This window comes from Cololabis saira, chromosome 21 (assembly GCF_033807715.1).
Source record: "Cololabis saira isolate AMF1-May2022 chromosome 21, fColSai1.1, whole genome shotgun sequence".
In the NCBI taxonomy this organism is placed as follows: Eukaryota; Metazoa; Chordata; class Actinopteri; order Beloniformes; family Belonidae; genus Cololabis; species Cololabis saira.
This window is the reverse complement of record NC_084607.1, coordinates 22,663,366-22,681,322: the sequence shown is the minus strand read 5'-3', so window position 1 is coordinate 22,681,322 and position 17,957 is coordinate 22,663,366. Positions and strand designations below refer to the sequence as shown.

Genomic DNA, 17,957 nt, shown 5'->3' with positions numbered 1-17,957 from the left:
TAAACCCCATTTTAACCACATACTGCCCCACACAGAAAAGGCAACGCGCACACGCTCCGGCAGACATGAAGAGAAGTATCCGGCTAAAGGCTGATTTATGGTTCCACGTTACACCAACGCAGAGCCTACGCCGTATCCTACGGCGTACGCTCTGCGTCGATTTAACGCGGGACCATAATTCAGGTTTAATGTTCCCCTGTGGTCTGTGCGGTTTAATATTCAGTGAAATTGAATGAAGTTCAGTTCATTCGAATATTGAATGATGCTACAAGAAATTCACTGTTCATGTAGAGGAGTGTCGACCCTCCTCTCTCTCTCTCTCTCTCTCTCTCTCTCTCTCTCTCTCTCTCTCTCTCTCTCTCTCTCTCTCGCTCACTCTCTCTCTCTCTCTCTCTCTCTCTCTCTCTCTCTCTCTCTCTCTCTCTCTCTCACTCTCTCCCTCACTCTCTCACCCTTTCTCTCCTTCTCTCATGCACACACACACGCAAACACGCGCACACTCACTTTAGTTCGGAATTTATCCACAATATGTGTTTTTTGACACGCCAGAGACCAACTAGGATCCGTGAAGATGGCAAGAAAAGACAGAATCTTTGAAGAAAAAAGACAAACACCGCAGAGTGTAAAATAGTTTTAAAGCACTTGCTTTTTTCATCCACATTTGTAAATTTGGTCGCGGTCCTTTTTGATTGATCTCCGTGGGGTATCTTGGCTGCACTGATGCGCCCCTGCCTGCGTGTTCCACCGGGAGAAAGTCTGGGCGCATGATGGAGTGAAGGCGATACTCTCGTGGAAATTGTTGGGTTTTTACCCTGCAGGGAATTATCGTCTGGTTTTGAAAACAGGCACGCCTTTTGGATGAAACCGTCTGGGAACACCAAGTTGAGCACCTCCATAGCTATTGGAACCGTCCGTGGAGATGGTAAACGCTCTTCATGTCAACATTTTTTTGCCACCGGCGGGAATTAAATGGGAACGTTGTTTGGCAATGGATCTGACATTTTTTTCTTATGCTGCATAGGATCTTTTGCAGTCTACTCCACCAGGGTGGCCATGGTTAAAAAAAAAAGTGTTCCCAAATTCCTTTGCGCATATGTCATGAAGTGGAAATCAGAATACTGGTAATCGTTTTTGCATCGTTTGCATCTGAAATAGTCCTTAAGAAGGCTTGAATTAAAAGTTGATTGGGGAGAACACTACAACAATTAGCATTTGACTTCAAATCTTGCCTATATGTGGAAATGTGACTCCAGTGGAAACCAGTGCGCACAAGGTAGAGTCGCCGAGGCTTCAACGCAAAACCCAATTTCCTGTCTGGGAACTTGGCTTTGTACCGCAGCACCGCAAAGACGTTCCTGCTTTCCTCTTTCTCTCCGAAATGCGTCTCTGTGTACCAGTTCTATAAATTGACAGTGGATTCTGATTCTTCATGGTGTTAACCGGCCAGGTGTATGAGAGAAGGCGAAACGTCGGCGGTTTCGTTCAGTAAATCCTGGACACACCTTTTTTTGATGTCAGTCAAGGTAAGTTTCCCTGTTTCTAATATTATTGCGTGGCTGAGTGGCATTCATGGGGTTTGATGCAGCGTATGTGAGAAAAGCTGAACGATTAATCACAGATGACGCCAAAGTGTTGCTTAGTTAGACCTGAAGTAGACCCTCTGATCCGACAAGTTATCTTCCTGTCCTTTTTCTTTCTTTCTTTCTTTCTTTCTTTCTTTCTTTCTTTCTTTCTTTCTTTCTTTCTTTCTTTCTTTCTTTCTTTCTTTCTTTCTTTCTTTCTTTCTTTCTTTCTTTCTTTCTTTCTTTCTTTAATCATTATTGTTTAAATATTCTGCAGGAAGTGGAATTGTTTGAGAATAATTGTCCACTAATAATAATAATAACGATAATAATATGATTCTAAAATTAAAAGGCTATACTCTTACATCCTGATGTCTGCCACGTTATGGATTCCTTTAATTTGAAAATGGGGGGGTGGGGGGTTGCAAATACTGCATGACAACTGTGGGCAATCTGAAAATACCATGAAAATGTTCTCTTAGAAGGCAATTAAGGTTATCCTCTTTCTTCATATTAACATATTGCCTATTTCTTTTTTTCTTCTTTTTTGCACAAGCAAGCAGTCTTGAAATGTTTCACACAGAATTGCTGAGGGACCTCATTTATTGCGTCTGGTAGGCCATGGGAATAAATTAGACTACCAGACACAGTTAAGGATCTTAAACAAATAATATACTGCAGACTTCAGTGATATGTGCGATCTCCACACACACTGCCTCCATAGTTCTCCCTACTGAAGAAGAAATTACCTGCCAACTCGGTATGAAACCTGTTGTCTAGAGGTTACGGCAAAATTGCAGTTAATGCCTTCAATTTGAACAGTAAGAGGTCACTGACAGTTGTTTTAAGTGAATTCTGACCTCATGAACAGAGCTTAAATAAGTTCATATATCAGCATCTTCCATGTCTTCAATTCCTCTTCTTTTGATATTTGCTTTTGCACTAGTGTCTAACCCCAAGCTGCCACAAAGTAACACGGCTATAGTCTGAATATTATGGGGTTGAATTCTGTACGCCGACTGTCTGACTCACTGCAGTCGCTATAGTCTCAAAAAATTGATTAAAACAAACAAAAAGAAATTTCTTATAACATTAAATTATGAGCTGATCCGATGTGTTTTTTCTGTAGGGATTGCTGTTGTGTCTTACTGTTGCCACATGGGAGCAGTATCTAAAATAGCAGGGAGAATCAGAAATTGAGCACTTTGTTGTGGTGTTACTGGTTCCTTGTGCTTTGCCTTTACTGCAAAAAGAATATAAATCATAGTTATCAAAGAGCTTTTTTAATGTGTGGTGAAAAGGAACTGATGTATTGATGTTGGAGGGCATTTCTACTGATCTGTTGTTTCAACCATCACTGGGCATATGCAGTCTTGCTGTGGCATCTGCTGAGGTGTTCCTTAAGTTCATCACATAGCAGCTTCACAGGCAACGCGTTTGCTCTGCATAGGCAACCTTTATCCGCACTGACTCGTGCAGGATCGGATGGTCAGTATTTTGCATTCTTGAGCTTTCTTTTCCAGCTTTTGTAAATACAAGACTTTTGGCAATCAAAGATATTAAGTAAAAGTTAAAAAGCGATCACATACACCCCAACACACAGATAAAACACATATACACCCATTTACAAAGGGACCTCAGGTCTAGTTTGTGAGGTATAACACTGTTAATCACAGTTGTAGAAAGAGAGGATGCATTTCTTGTTTTATGAAGGAGCAGGACACAATGACCTGAAAGAGAAATGAAGCTGCACAAATTGAGGAATAAAAGGTGTGTATGTATAAAATGAAATGCAGCAGTAGGCACTAGAGTATTAGAAAGATACCAAGAGGAATCACAAGATTTTAAAGGAAAAAATGTGAAAGCTGTAGAAAAGACAGAGTGCAAAAAGCATAGAAAAAAACCTAAGAAGATTGGTGAAAGTGGCAGGAGGTGTAAAGGTCAGGGGGAATGTTAAAAAGGGAGACTGAAGAAATAGAAGGTGAGAAGAAAAGGATGAAAATGACGCATAGCTGAATGCAGCACTCTGAGAATGGCAGCAAGCAGGATACCAGTTTGTCAGCAATGAATGCTGGCCTTGTTAAGTTAGGTGAAACGAATGGTTTATGCTTGACAATTGTGTGGCGAGGGCAGCCACATACTGTGCGTTGAGAGCCTCCCGCAAAGGCCAGAAGGGGGAAAGAAGCAGAGAAGAGGGTTTTGTAGCTGTGACTTTCAATATTCTATCAAGGAGAACAAAAGGAGGTGATGGGTGGAGGCATGAACACCAATGGAAATTATAGAACACAGATAAGACGAATGACAAAATATGACTCCAAGCAAAAGTGATTGGAGAACATTTTTATGCAGCCCATCTGTAGCTAAATTTATGAGACAACTGTTACTTTTCTTAAAGTTTTCTTCTCTTTTGATCATTTGATCATTAAATAATAATTCATAATTCAGCTGCATGTCGCCCATTAAAATAAAGCACAAATAAGAGTTTAAAACAACATTCAGAAAGCTTTGACCAGTCTGCTGCAGGCACGAGTATCATAAATGAGGTGGTCCTGACTTCAGGCCCACCTATCTATTTCTTTGAGTGTGTCGTTTTTCTCTTCTCACAGAAGTGACTCACTGTTAATGCCACTGGCGGGCAAGGCTGTTGACTCATGAACACTCACCCACAGGCTCTGATTTCGTGTCATAACGAACGTGATCATAACCAAAAAGCGTGCATGTGTGTTTGCAAGACTTATGTCTATCTGCAAATTATTGGAATCCATGCAAAGACTCATAAATATGCAATACGAAAGACAAGGCTGCACAGGTCATCTAAAAAGCTAAAACCATGCAGAAAGGAGGAGTTTGTGTTTGCAGCAGGCACTAAATCATAATTACAAATGAAGATAGTCGGGTTAATCATATCTGTGAATGCCAATTTTCAGTAATAAAAGGAATGAAGCTGCTGATTTTTAAAGGCTGAATAAACAAAGGGAGAGTTTTAGTAAATACTTAGGTCAATAAACACCGTTTAATCCATTTAATGAGCTACGGAGCACAATCCTGGCAACTGTGATATATTTGCCCAGTTGTGAGTGCGCATGTTTCAGGAGTGATGGGCGAAACACTGAAAAGAAATAAAAAGGTTTGAAAGTCTCATATTCCACCATCTTTTTACATGTATATGTAGGCCTTGAATAAGTTTCAGATAAAGCCACAGAACACATCATCATTGGACTGGACTATAGTTGTAAGCTGCTTTTTTTTTTTTTTTTTTTTTTTTAGCTCTGTTCCAAACAGGTTGTTTCAGCGCTGCAGCTTTGAAAGCACTTGAGCTGCCGCTGCCCACATCCCTCTCACAAAGAGTATACTGTGGCTCTCCTGTCAGTGCCTGAATACTCCAAAAAGAAAAAAGAAAAAGAAAAGAGAGAGAGGGAGGAAGCAGGCCGTTCTCCTTTTGAGTTTGATGAATGTTTAATTGTGACACTGCAGTGATGAAAAGATCCATGTTCTTCATTTTAAGGTTTTAACCCCGCAAGGGTTTATTTGTTGGCTCCCAAATAAAACAAAAGGTGGTCAGCCATATGGACTCTGAATGGGGTCTACCTGGATTTTATGTGGGGGGCAATTTACCCCTCCTGGGCCTCACATATTTGGCTCACATATGCTTCCAATTCAGAGCCTATAATTCTGAATCCATATGAGATCTATGGCATTTGCCCATTTTGAGCTCAAGCCCAAGAGCTTTCATATGGGACTCTTTCCATAATCTAAGGTCTTTAACATTGTTAACATTGTTAACATCTTACATCACACCTGCTGAGTAAAACTGTTGAACTCAAATGATTATAGACGGCAAGTTTGTCATCTGTCGGTTCCTATTCATCGATCTGCGCACAGGGAAAGCCAAATGATGCTATCAGCCCGACGTTTTCCGGTCTGTTTAATATGCAAAGTCTGTAAAGGGAGTTACTTTGAGGGAGAATTAAGCTTCAACCGCATGTCACTACATTTTCAATTATCAGAATCACTGAGCCTGTAAAATCTCTGAGGTGTTGAAAGGTATAATGCACAGTTCAGATGAGGTCAAGGATAATATGAGTACTCTGGAGATTAGAATTAATAAGAAAACAACAGGTGATTGTTGCACTTAATCTTTTTCTCCATTCTAACTGGAATGATTTGCTTTACTGTTTTAAGATGAGCTTAATGTACAATTGTGACTGAGTCTACTTATATCTCCAGATATAGTATGCATCCTGACCTGGAACCAAGAAGAAATGATGATGTTTTTCTACTCATTTACTTCCACACATACTTTATTTGGTTTGGATGCATGCTCGTGGTGTGTCTTTACAGTATCACATTTAATCTAGGTGCTTTCACTCAGTGTGCACAGGTGCTACAACGGATTCAAACCCACATATACCCTCAGTTGTCAGCAGCTAATCTCTGTTGACAAGCAGCAGTCGCCCAGCCACACAACATCCCAATTATAGATGATTGTCTGCTGCACAGCAAGCAGAGGTGTGGATTTATGGTAGCTGCATGTGCGTATTTATGACTGGTATTGTGGCAAGATTAGTTGACATGGTAGATGGTAGCTGCCGGTTATACATCAACTCATTTGGCACGTGAGATATGTCTTCTGGAAATTAAGTTAAAAGTAGGAGGATAGAGATACTAAAAGAAGAGGCTGTTGTGCACGCAGGTGACAAAATGGTTATATATGTCTTTTGATATGCTATTAACCCACCTTTGAAGTACACTATTTTGTCTGTATCGCGCTTGAAAAACATTTGGAAAGATGTGGGGTATTAAGAATCACTTTATTGTGATTGTAACATGTTTTCTGAAATTGATTACCAGCCTCAAACAATGCAAGATCAAGAAAAGCTTATAAATGATTGGTGGAAGTATTTTTTTTAAAGGTGGGCTTTAAAAATAATATGCACAGATCCTTTATTGCACATTGATTTGACCATTATGTTCTAGTGTTTAAGGCTCGTGCAGCTATGAGGAAAAAAAAGAAAAGAAAAACAATTCTGAGCCGGTTTGTCCTTGTGTTAGCATTGGTCCAATTGTATCAGTTAAACAGCAAGTGACCAGCATAGGTCCTTTGTGATATTATGGTCTTTTCTGAGCCAGTTGGAACTGTAGATCTTCCAGAATGGAGCGATAGCCCCGATCATTTCCTCAGCAGTCTCAATGGCCCTCTAAAGCGCATTGTTGTGTGCCACAGTGCAGCTGGAAAACCCCACAGAGGCAGTGAGTGAAAATGCTCTTTATGATAGAACAGTATACAGACACCAGCAGTCTCTGGGTGCTGTTGTTCTTCTTCAGGACCCTCGGGAAGTAGAGTCTGCACTGTGCCTTCTTTAAAAGTTCTGTGGTGTCCACACGCCAGGTCAGGTCTTCCTCAATGTTGAAAGCTAAATCGTCTGACAGTAGCTTCATATTAACCCATGAATAATTTCCTCCTACAGAACCTCATGTTTCAATGAGAAATCAAATCTGCAGAGACAAAGACAATGTCTGCTTTATATTTTGACTTTGTGTATTGTAACAGTATGATTTTAAAATGCCAAATACTTGCTTATTGAAACAGCAATTCGAGACAGGTTTAAATTTCCGTTGTCTAACGTTTTCCTGGTAAGGAACAGCTACCTTGTCTTGCAGAATGTCCTTTCACCTGCATGTCAGAAACTTGTATTCTAGCTATTCAGAGTGAGTTCATCTCTCAAGTAAAAATGGCTTAAGGGGAAGAGATTAAGTCAGAACATATTCCCCATCACAGTTATCTTGATGGAATTGTCCACTCCCAACATAATTGAACAGGTAGAACCAAAACTTCACACGCACTGCAATCAGTTTTTGATTTCATGCATTTCTTTTGCTATGCCACACCCTTTAATTGTTACTTTAAAGTTTACATCTGTAATTTGTAAATTTGACCAATTGCTATTTAAAATCCAAATGTAGGCTATAGTAAGTAAGAAATGAACAACGGTAAATTACGACAATGATAATAAAGCTTTTTGAACATGTTTTTTCTTTCAGTACTGTGTCATTTTAACAGGATATAAATGCAACACAACACACAAAAACATACAAGTTGTTTGCAAAAAACTTTGCAGAACATGCTTCTGCGCTGATGTTTATCACTCTTGCACAGACTGCGTTTATGCGTATTGTCCCTTTGCATCCCTGTTCCTCGTAACATACACATGGAACCTCCTCATGTGCCTCTTCTGTCAAAGTTTTGTAATCTGTCAGGGTTGACACCAGTAAGGCGGGCCATCTCAGGCCTGCTCTACCATCACTAAGTCATTCTGACGGACACCACATCCCACCGTTCAGCCCCATTCTGCTCACTGTTCACTGATGTGAAAAAACAGCACCCCCGCCATGGGCATTTGTGACCTTTTGGAAGTCGGTATCATTAATGTCTCAAGATGTTTTGCATGGTTGATTGCAGGATTAATGGATCATGTAGCACTTGGGAAGTAAACATATAGGCTAATAATATGTCTCAAGATGCTTTATACGATTAGGTACATTATGAATAGATCAGCACTTTTAAGTTACATGCACATGCACAGTGGCTGTAATGGGCTAATTTAGTAACTGGGAAATTGAGGCACATTATGCAATTATTGTCTCAAATGTTAACCTACAGTGACACCTGAAATTGCTTTCCTGATCATTTAAAATTATATATGTATATATTTTGTTCATCCTCTAATATTACTCATACTAGCAACAACCTCAGATTTTCATTTTTATAAGACTTCTACAAACCTTCACAAAACATGAAAGATTATTTGAAGAATACACATTTGGATTATTCCAATATCAGAATTCTTGTAAAATTCCCTTTAATTAACAGTTGGTTTAGCAGTTAAGCATGATATAAAAAAAGAAAAGCTGGAGGTGTTAGGGGGTAATGCAGTATTGCTTTCTTTGATGCTTCAAATCAGTGAAATCGTGAGATAAAGTACAATGACTTTATGTGCCTCATCACACTGAGCCACCAGGACTCACGCCAAACAGTTTTATAGTGTCTGTTAAAGCAGCAGCAGTTTTGAGTAAGCAGTTTAGAGACCCAGCTACACATTTGACTGGAGTTATCTCTGAAAAACAGCTCTGTACATGCTTTCTATCTCGTTCTCCTCGGTATGCATGGCAGAGAATATGCAACAAATTGTAATAGACAGGGACCTACCAAACATTTGGGTTTATTAAGGAGCCACAACGAATCAGTACTTTATTTGGCTTTTGTAATGACATTTCATTTCATTTATTCGGATCTCCATTAGCTGTGACCAGAGCAACAGCTATTCTTCCTGGAGTCCACCTCAATAACTGTATTTTATACAATGCAAAACATACATGTAGTCACATTAAGATGTTCCACAACAATGAACACATCAAACATAATCACATGACAACCTTTCACAAACAACAGTCACTACAACCACAACACAACAAGTGACATAAGGAGTCACTACAACCACAAGACGACAACACTTAGAACTAAGTACAGCACAATACAATACAACACAACACAATACAATACAATACAATACAATACAATACAATACAATACAATACAATACAAAACAACACGACCTAGTTCTAATTGACAGTATACCTTGGAATATAGAGGTTCACATCATTTAACAATAGTAAGACCTTAGAATGTATATATTTAATTTAGATGGTTGCATCAGCTAAATATCAGCAGAATGGTGTTCAAATAAGAGATGGTTTTTCAGTAAACTTTTGAATCTTTTTTTGCTCAAGTTCATCAGAACTGAAAAATAAACATGTACCGTATACAATGTGCTTGGCAATTTCGTCACTGCAATATTTCTAATAGAATTAAGCAATGAGGCAGTAAATCAAAAAAACAAAAAATTCTATATGAACATTAAATGTAGTTTTGTAGAAATTGTACATTATATTGCACTGGTGCTCCAAGTATTGAAAGTCTCTACACCATTTATAGAGCATATTAGTAGCGCAAACCCTAGATTTGTAATATTTTGTGTAATGCGGCGTATCTCTTAGAGACAATCAATAAAACAGTAACAGTTTTTAGCTATTTAATGAAACACATGAATACAGGCAGTATTCACGGTGTTATGTAAATGGCCAGTAGTTGGCATCCTAGAGCATCGACATTGCACCAGTTTAATAATTTAGTAAGACCAAATAAGTATGCAGTAGTAGTGAGTCTTATTTCGCAACCGCAACCAAGTGCCAACCATGTAACTCCCGGGTTGAGTCTTATGCAGAATTCAAATTTGTTGCAGTTCCTCGACTGACCCCTAGCGGCTGGCTCCAAAAGCGAGTCAATTTCCAGTGACTCCCATGTTAAAATGTTAAACTTTAGGGAAGAAATAAACATATTTACAGCCTGATTCAAAAAACTATTTTGGTCTTGATAGATTGAGTTCACTGCCATGACTTCTCTGGGGAGGTGGAATAGTTTTGTACCACGTCAGGAGAATTTATATAATGCATTACATTTATTTCTAATATAATTAATAGACAGTCAGCTCAGCCAATGGCTAGCCGTTATCACTTCCTTATTGGTAATTGTCATGCTACTGTGCTTAGTAAAGCAACCACCCATTTCTACTTTTCCACCGTTGGCTAAACGCGACTATGATTTTTGATTTCACAGCTGAGAATGTGTTAAACAAGATATTCTGCTGTTAACATCTGTCGGCAGGCCTGGAGATATTTCACTGGGGATCTGCAGAAGGAGCAGATAGCCAAAGTTAACTTTGATTGACATATGGTGGGCATGCTCCCGTAGGCTTCAAGAGCTGCACCCCGTATGAAGAAAAAGAGGTTTTAAAATCATGGTTCAGACACCAGTGGTCACAGTGGTGACTTAATGCTTTGTCCATTATTATTATTATATTTTTTCAGTCCATGGTCGCAACAAAAGAACTAAAGTAAGTTGTCAATGAATAAAACTGGTAATTGTTTCAACAGAGTTCTTCAGTGTTGCCGTGAGTTTGAAAATACCCGTCTATAATCTCATGGTGCAAACAAAGTAGAAGAACAACTGTTTGTTAGTTAGATCACTAGTTCAGAGGTCACTGGTAGTTTCTGAAAAATCTTGCTCTCTAACTTATTCCTGCTGCACAGTTGGCAACTGAACTGAAAAGCATGCGCTGCAGCTCACAGAATATTTATTATTCCTATAAGACTGAGATTTAATGTAGAGAGAGAACAAAAAGAATCAGGTTAAAAAGTGAAACCTTATGAAAAACAAGACGGCTTATTCTGCTCACATTCATAGCAGTGGACTAGTAATTCTTCTTCTCTTCGATACAACAAATTTCTCTGGTTCCTCAGGATTTTACTCTGATTTCCAGGGAATACCAATAGGCACAGTAAAAGTGCCTAAAAGTGGTGAATGACTGTTGTTAGCTTTGCTGTAAAAACATGGTGATATATGGTGTTATTAGCAACTCTACTCGTAATATGATATCTGGTTAGTGGTGCATGGATGCTCCTGATAAGTTACTGTATAATGTCTGTCCCCACCCAGGTGTAATTGGGTTGCTACGTACTGCACCGGTGGTTATGGCTGTGAAAGAATCTGGACTCCACAATGAACTATTCAGTGATGTTGTTTTGCTATCCTCTAAGTTTTTTTAAAAGCTTAGATGATTATCTGACCAGTGTACTTCTTGTTCAGGTGTCGAGATTAGAGGGATGGTGATAATACCTCTATTATGTAATTCTTCTTTCTGTCCCCACTAAATTCCGAGACTAAAGCAATGACTAGTATAATTTTTCCTCATGTCACCTTCACTTTAAGTCTTTTTGTCTCAGAAAGGTTTTTAACTAATTGATGGCATCCAGGGTTTGTATTAGTAGTAGTATACGGGTTCCATTTAGTTATGAATGTAATTAAATTGCCACATAAATAATGTTCTTTAATGTTATCCAGCGTAATTTAACAGGGTGATTGCACATGCTCGGAGTGCTAAACCCGTAAAACATCCTTTAAGGTCTGATTATAGAATTGCCCTTGGCCACAACTCAATGAAGTCAAAGATGTGGGTGACCACAATCTGCAACTCTGGAGTCAAACTGATTCCAGTGCAAATTAGTGTTGGGAATTACATTTTATGATGATGATCTTAAAGGCTTTATACAAGTCTAAAGATTCACCTGCTGTGTCAGAAACACAACTGCCATGGTTTTCCATTTCCATCTGCTTCTTTGTCAACATAAAGCACACCGTGACCGTGATCATTTATATACCTGGACATATTCTGTATTTCTTCTATTAAGGCGTAAACATTGTCTGCACTTTCTGTACGATATGAATCAAAGAAACCCACACATATATAACACAAACAGTCAAATACACAAGAATGCAAACATATACACACAGCTTTGCACAACATTGGGAGCTGCAAGGCTGTAAATGTCAGCCCTCACTCTGTCTATTGGTTGATGGATTTGATTGATTGTCAGCTTTGTGTGTGTGTGTGTGTGTGTGTGTGTGTGTGTGTGTGTGTGTGTGTGTGTGTGTGTGTGTGTGTGTGTGTGTGTGTGTGTGTGTGTGTGTGTGTGTGTGTGTGTTCATTGACTTGAATTATAGCTGTACAGAAAATGACAAAGAACCACAAGTGCACTTTTAACTAAATTTAGGTTTGTAATGTCATCTAAGGTCTGTCCTGACTTTATATTTTCAGTTCCTACATATGGTATGTGGAGAAAATAAAAAAAGAAGCAGTGGGTGGTTTGGAGCAGAGGGCTAGTTGCAGTGAACTAAAATCCAGATTCCAAAGAAGCACCAGTAAGGCCTAGAATATACTGTACTTGCTATTTATGACACATGTGAGACTGCACCATGGCTGCCACATGTATCTTGCATTCGTTTGGCATGTCAGTTGTGCATGTCCTCAAAAAATATGTGACACATAGGTGAGACGCATTGCCGGTTGTAAGTCAAACTTGTTTCCCATGAGCATTGGACAACGACAAGGCTGCTCTTACTCACCGATCCTGTCCTTTACTTATGGAAAGAATTTCTAGAAGCAGCCGAGTAGTGGAGGTAGGGATGGGAATTGTTAAGAATTTACAGATTCCGGTTCCATTATCGATATCGCTTATCACTTGATAAGTTCTAGCGCCGTGGCCGCTATTAAGCGGTCTCTTGCAGAGTTACTAAGTATGAATGTCACATTGACATGACTGACTTTTCAATTCTCTCATAGATTGTTATCCAGTTATCTATGGTACAAACATAGTACAAATTAATTTGTTTGCAGACGGGTTAATGATTTCATGGAATAGAAATACTGGGAGTTCTAAGTGGAGGGGGTCGTGTTTGGTGATCTCAGAATTGTGTCTACTTATTGGAGATGATGTGGTTCTGTTGGTTTCATCAGGCCATGACCTCCAACTCTCATGGGAGTGGCCAAATATGAAGCGGCTGGGGTGAGAATCAGCACCTACCATAGACCATTGTCCTCAGACGGCATACGGTGGTGTGTTCTCTCCACCCTATACAGGGTGGGCATAGGGTTGATTTCCCATCGAATCGGAGGCAGATTAGGTGGCTCGGGCATCTGGTGATGATGCATTCTGGACTCCTCCTTGGTGAGGTTTTGCGGGCATATCCCATTTGGTGGAGAGCCCGAGATGACCCAAGACATGCTGGAAGGACTACGTCTTTCGGCTGGTCTTGGACGGCCCTGGGATACCCCAAAATGAGCTTGACGAAGTGGCCGGAGAGAGGGAAGTCTGGGCTTCCCTCTTTAGACTACTGCCCCTGTGACCCCAACTCCGGATAAGCGGAAGAAGATGGGTAGATGATATTTGAGATGCAATATTCATTCACCTCTGGAGACGCTGGTGTCGGCCAGTGCAGCACTTGACCACATGTAAGTTGACCAGGGAGCTCTGTAGCAGTTACAGGCTCACTTTGTGTGTTGGTGTGTCTAACAAAGGCAGCAATCTGATGCCAAAAGTCGTCAAACATCACAGAGGACATACGAAAATACTGGCATTGTTTTTCATCACAAGTTTCCCACACTAGGTTGCAGAAAAAAACAACTTGTTTTCCAACAGCATTGATAAACTGTTTAACACACCAGTTCCAGTGATACCGGTGTTGTTTTCTCTGTCTCTTTGTCTTTAATCTGACATAAGTGTCTAAATTAACTTTTTTTGTTAAATCTTTTTTTTTTTTTTATCCCAAATGCTTTTTTGTTGCCTTATTAATGATTTTTTATTTCTTAATGTTGATATATTTTCCTCAACACATTTTACATTTGGCTAAAGGAGCACAGAAACAGTTTTTGACTTTGCTCTGCCAGTGAGGTGTTTCAGAATATGCCATTGGGTAGGCTTTATTGTCATATATACCTGAGCCAAAAGACAGGTACCATTACCTTTGACAGATTATGTACAAGAGCTTTGGTTCATGAGCTGTACTTTAATTATTCCAAATTCCAAAAATGTTCGTGGAGGATGCAAAAGGTAAATCAAAAACAAAATTGCCAGGATTTGCTCATCTCACAAACCCACACTTCGCTCACAATCAAATACAAAGAACATACAGTATATATTTAAAGTCAGGAAATTGATCATCTTTAGAAAAAAAATAAGGCAATCTTTAACGTGATCCCAGCAAGATATATTTAATATGTTTTTCAAGGCCAGTGTTTTAGTGCTGTGTGGCATCCTCTGTGCCGTTAACAACGGTTCATGTACGACTAGGAACTGAGGAGACCACCAGATGGTGGAGTTTTTGATCAGGAATTTCCAGTTATTGAATTCAAGGAGGTCAACAGTTCTGGGTCTTCTTTGTCATGTTTTTCATTTCATGGTGCACCAAATGTTTTCATTTGATCAAAGCATCTGGACTCCTCTATTATGCAGCCCTGCTTTTGTAATGAATGTGGTATGCAATGTAGAAACCTTCCCTGAAGAAGTCGTTGTCTGGGTAGGAGCATATGTTGCCCTAATACCTGTATCCACCTCTCAGCATTGATGTTTTCTTTCCAGATGTGCAGTCTCCCTATTCCATATAATGCACTATGGAATAAATGATAAACTGCATTTGTGCGTGCCTCGAAGAACTCTCTTATTACACAGCATTCCTCATCCCATTCAGTGATTTTTCATTACAGAAACCTGCCCTTTTTTAATGCAGTGTCACCTGAGGGCCATGAGATCTGGGGAATCTTATTCTGTCTGTCATCCTTGTCCTATGGATCCAGAGATTGTTTTCAAAATTCTTGGAATCTATGCTAATATTATATGCTGTAGATGATGAGATATTCAAGATTTCTGCAATTTTAGACTGAGGAACATTATTCTCAAATTGCTTCATAATATGTAGTCAGAGTTGTTTTGTAAATTGTTGAGGCTTTGTCTGTCATTACTTCGAGACTCTGGCTCTTGAAGATGCTCTTTTTATAGCCAGTCATGTCACTAAGGGGGCGAATATACTTGCTGTTCAGAACGCGTACGCAAGCGCATCATGGCCGACACGCGTATCCTTGAATTTGTTTTATGCATGGACATGCACCTTCTCCAAAAAACACTGAACGTGCACACGACCTGCAGTTCTCACTTTGCCCACAGGTGGCGCTAGTCCAGGTCAGACCACCAGTTGACTACAAGTGACTTGACGCGGAGGTCGGAAAATTGCGCAGTGCTTTGAAGGTATTTTATTACTTTTCTAACTCTGCTTACTGCCCCAATCGGTTACCTCCGGTACGCCGCTCTCTCCTCGCAAGCGAGGTTGCAGTTGGTTGTGAATGCTAACGGACGCGAACTGACGTGAACGCAGGGTCAGACAGCCAGTATTTTCACCCCTTAGGATGTTGCCATTTAACCTGATTAGTGGCAAGATGTTACTCCCCATGTTTCTTTTTTAGTACCAGTTACTTTTTATAGACTTTTATTACCCATGCACCATCTTTTTTAAGACAGTTTGCTGTTATCAAATTGAAAATGTGCTAACATTTTTCATGAAATGGTCAAGTTTATTACTTTCAAAATGTGATGTGTTTTCTATGGTCTACTGTAAATAAAATACAGGTTTATGAGGTTTGCAAATCATTGAATTTTGTTGTCAGTTACACTTTACATGACGTCTGGTTTTTTTCATGTTGTGAATCTTCAGACTTGACAATGACACATTTTCTTGATGGGTTTGTTGATTCAGCATGCAGTCTTGATTGAAAATCTTGCCAGTGTTTTCAATCTTAAACTTTAACATTCTTACTGGGGGCTTGTAGCTCTTGGGTTTTTGCATTTTCTGTGAGCATTGCCATAGTCTGACCTTTGGATGAATGTGCTGGGACATCTACTGTACCTCTGGGAAGACTGGCAACTGTAAACAATGTTTTCCACTTGTGAATAATCTTTTATGTGGCAGAATAAAGGTATCTAAATTGTTTGGAAATGGCTTTATAACTTTTACCAGGTTGATGGACAGCAACAACTGTTTCTCTTAGATCATTGTTGATGTCTTTCCTGTTTGGCATTGTGCTAGCACTTCAATGCTTCAGACATGAAACTGCCTAAACTTCTGATATTACAGAGGGGAGCACACCTGCTGAAGATCAATTCATCAAGTGGATTTAATTAGTAACACCTGGCTGCTACTTACCCTGTTAATTGCTGTAAAAGCATTATAATGGCGGTTTGTTTTGCACGTACTGGTCCTGCATTCTGGATTAGTTCTTGTTAAATGAATGATGACACATTGTAACATCCCTTGTGTTGTTGTTCATCTGAGGTGCTTAACTGTAGGACCTTGTTGAAAACAGATTAGAAAACAGATTTGATACGTAAAATTCAAGAACTGAAACAGGTTGGTTGTATGATTATACGTCTCCCTATAAGGCTGCTTTCACATTTTTGTCATTTATTACACAAATTCCTGTTTCTTTTGCTTTGTGAAGACATAGCATGACATCACCCAGCTGGGCCATTTGTCTTCTTTGTTTTGGTTCCCTTTTCTGTCATCTATCACTCGCTTTCTCTCAGTCTGCCTGTCTGATCTCCCTCTCTAATGCCAGCTGTGTATTCTCAGGTTCAGCACGGGGGCTGACAGACATATGGAGCTATTGTGGTGGTTGATGGTAATGACGTCGTACTTCCTTTGAGCACCTCGCTGCCGCCCTGATTCATTGCCTTTGGTCACTCACAAAGACATTGACCACAAACGCACACTAATGCAGGAAATTCATAGAAATGCACACAGGCATAAAACTGAAATATACAGATGCACATGTAGATTTATGCATGTTAAAGACACAGCCATACACTAGTGTGATTCAGGCGTTAAATTATGCAGACACGCTAATCCCACTGCCAGAGCAGAAATATCTCAATGAATTCATAAACATTTACACCTTTATAAACGTACATAATTTTAACACACACACACACACACACACACACACACACACACACACACACACACACACACACACACACACACACACACTTTCAATATGTTCTGACACATTGAAGGCACTCTGTCCTCTTCCCCCCTGAGGATGCTGGTAATTAGATTTCTATAGGCCAGCCTCTCAGTTTCACTGCGTTTAATTGGAAATGCACTCATAGACATAAGGGGACACTTGCATACACACACACACACACACACACACACACACACACACACACACACACACACACACACACACACACACACACACACGTGCAGAAGGCTCCACAGGTCCGAGCTTGTTGATCTCAAGCTGGGACCGTGCCGGTCTAATTACTAATTACTACACTGCCCCCCTCAGATGTCTCGTTTACTAATCAATTTCTTCTTTGACATATGAGTTTTATCAAGTTGGCCCCTGTTCCGCCAGACCAAGATGAGACAGGAGGAAATACCAAAGGTGAAGTCTTTGTGTTATTCACTGGCTGCACAAGCAGGCTTGCTGTATATTAAGTGTTCATGGATGGGCAGGTGTGTCAAAATGTCTGCAAGTGGGTGCACACCCTGAGGTATAAGGGAGACAGAGGGAAAAAGACGCATGCATCTAAAGCCACATGGTGTTCTTTGAATAAAATGAGACTGATTGACGGTGACATCTTAGCCCAGAGCTTTCTGCAGGGTTAAAAGATCTGTCGCACCTGAATCCACTGAATAATTTTGGTGAAATGCTGAAATTGAGGAAACCTCAAAATTTAGAGCCCTCAAACATGCTATGTCTTCCAAGTGACATCTGACCCCCAACCCTAAAATAGACTTCTGTTGCCTTGTGTCACCTTAACATAACCAGACAGCAAGTTAAAGCAAATAGAAGTTTAAAAAACAGAATTAAAGCAAACATTTTTTTTCTTTGTTTTATTTCTAATTTGAAGGCCTTCTTTTTTTTTTTTTTACCTTGTCTGCAC

General features: G+C 39.8%; 1 protein-coding gene across 1 annotated transcript in view; it reads left to right on the top strand.

The window, feature by feature from the left end:
* The first annotated feature begins 636 nt into the window (after positions 1-636).
* The window catches only part of cacna1ia (calcium voltage-gated channel subunit alpha1 Ia), a 202,012-nt gene continuing 184,691 nt past the window's right edge, over positions 637-17,957 (top strand). The window contains exon 1 of the mRNA XM_061712565.1: positions 637-1,523. The gene's annotated coding sequence lies outside the window, so the exon portion shown is untranslated. The remainder of the gene's footprint in view (positions 1,524-17,957) is intronic.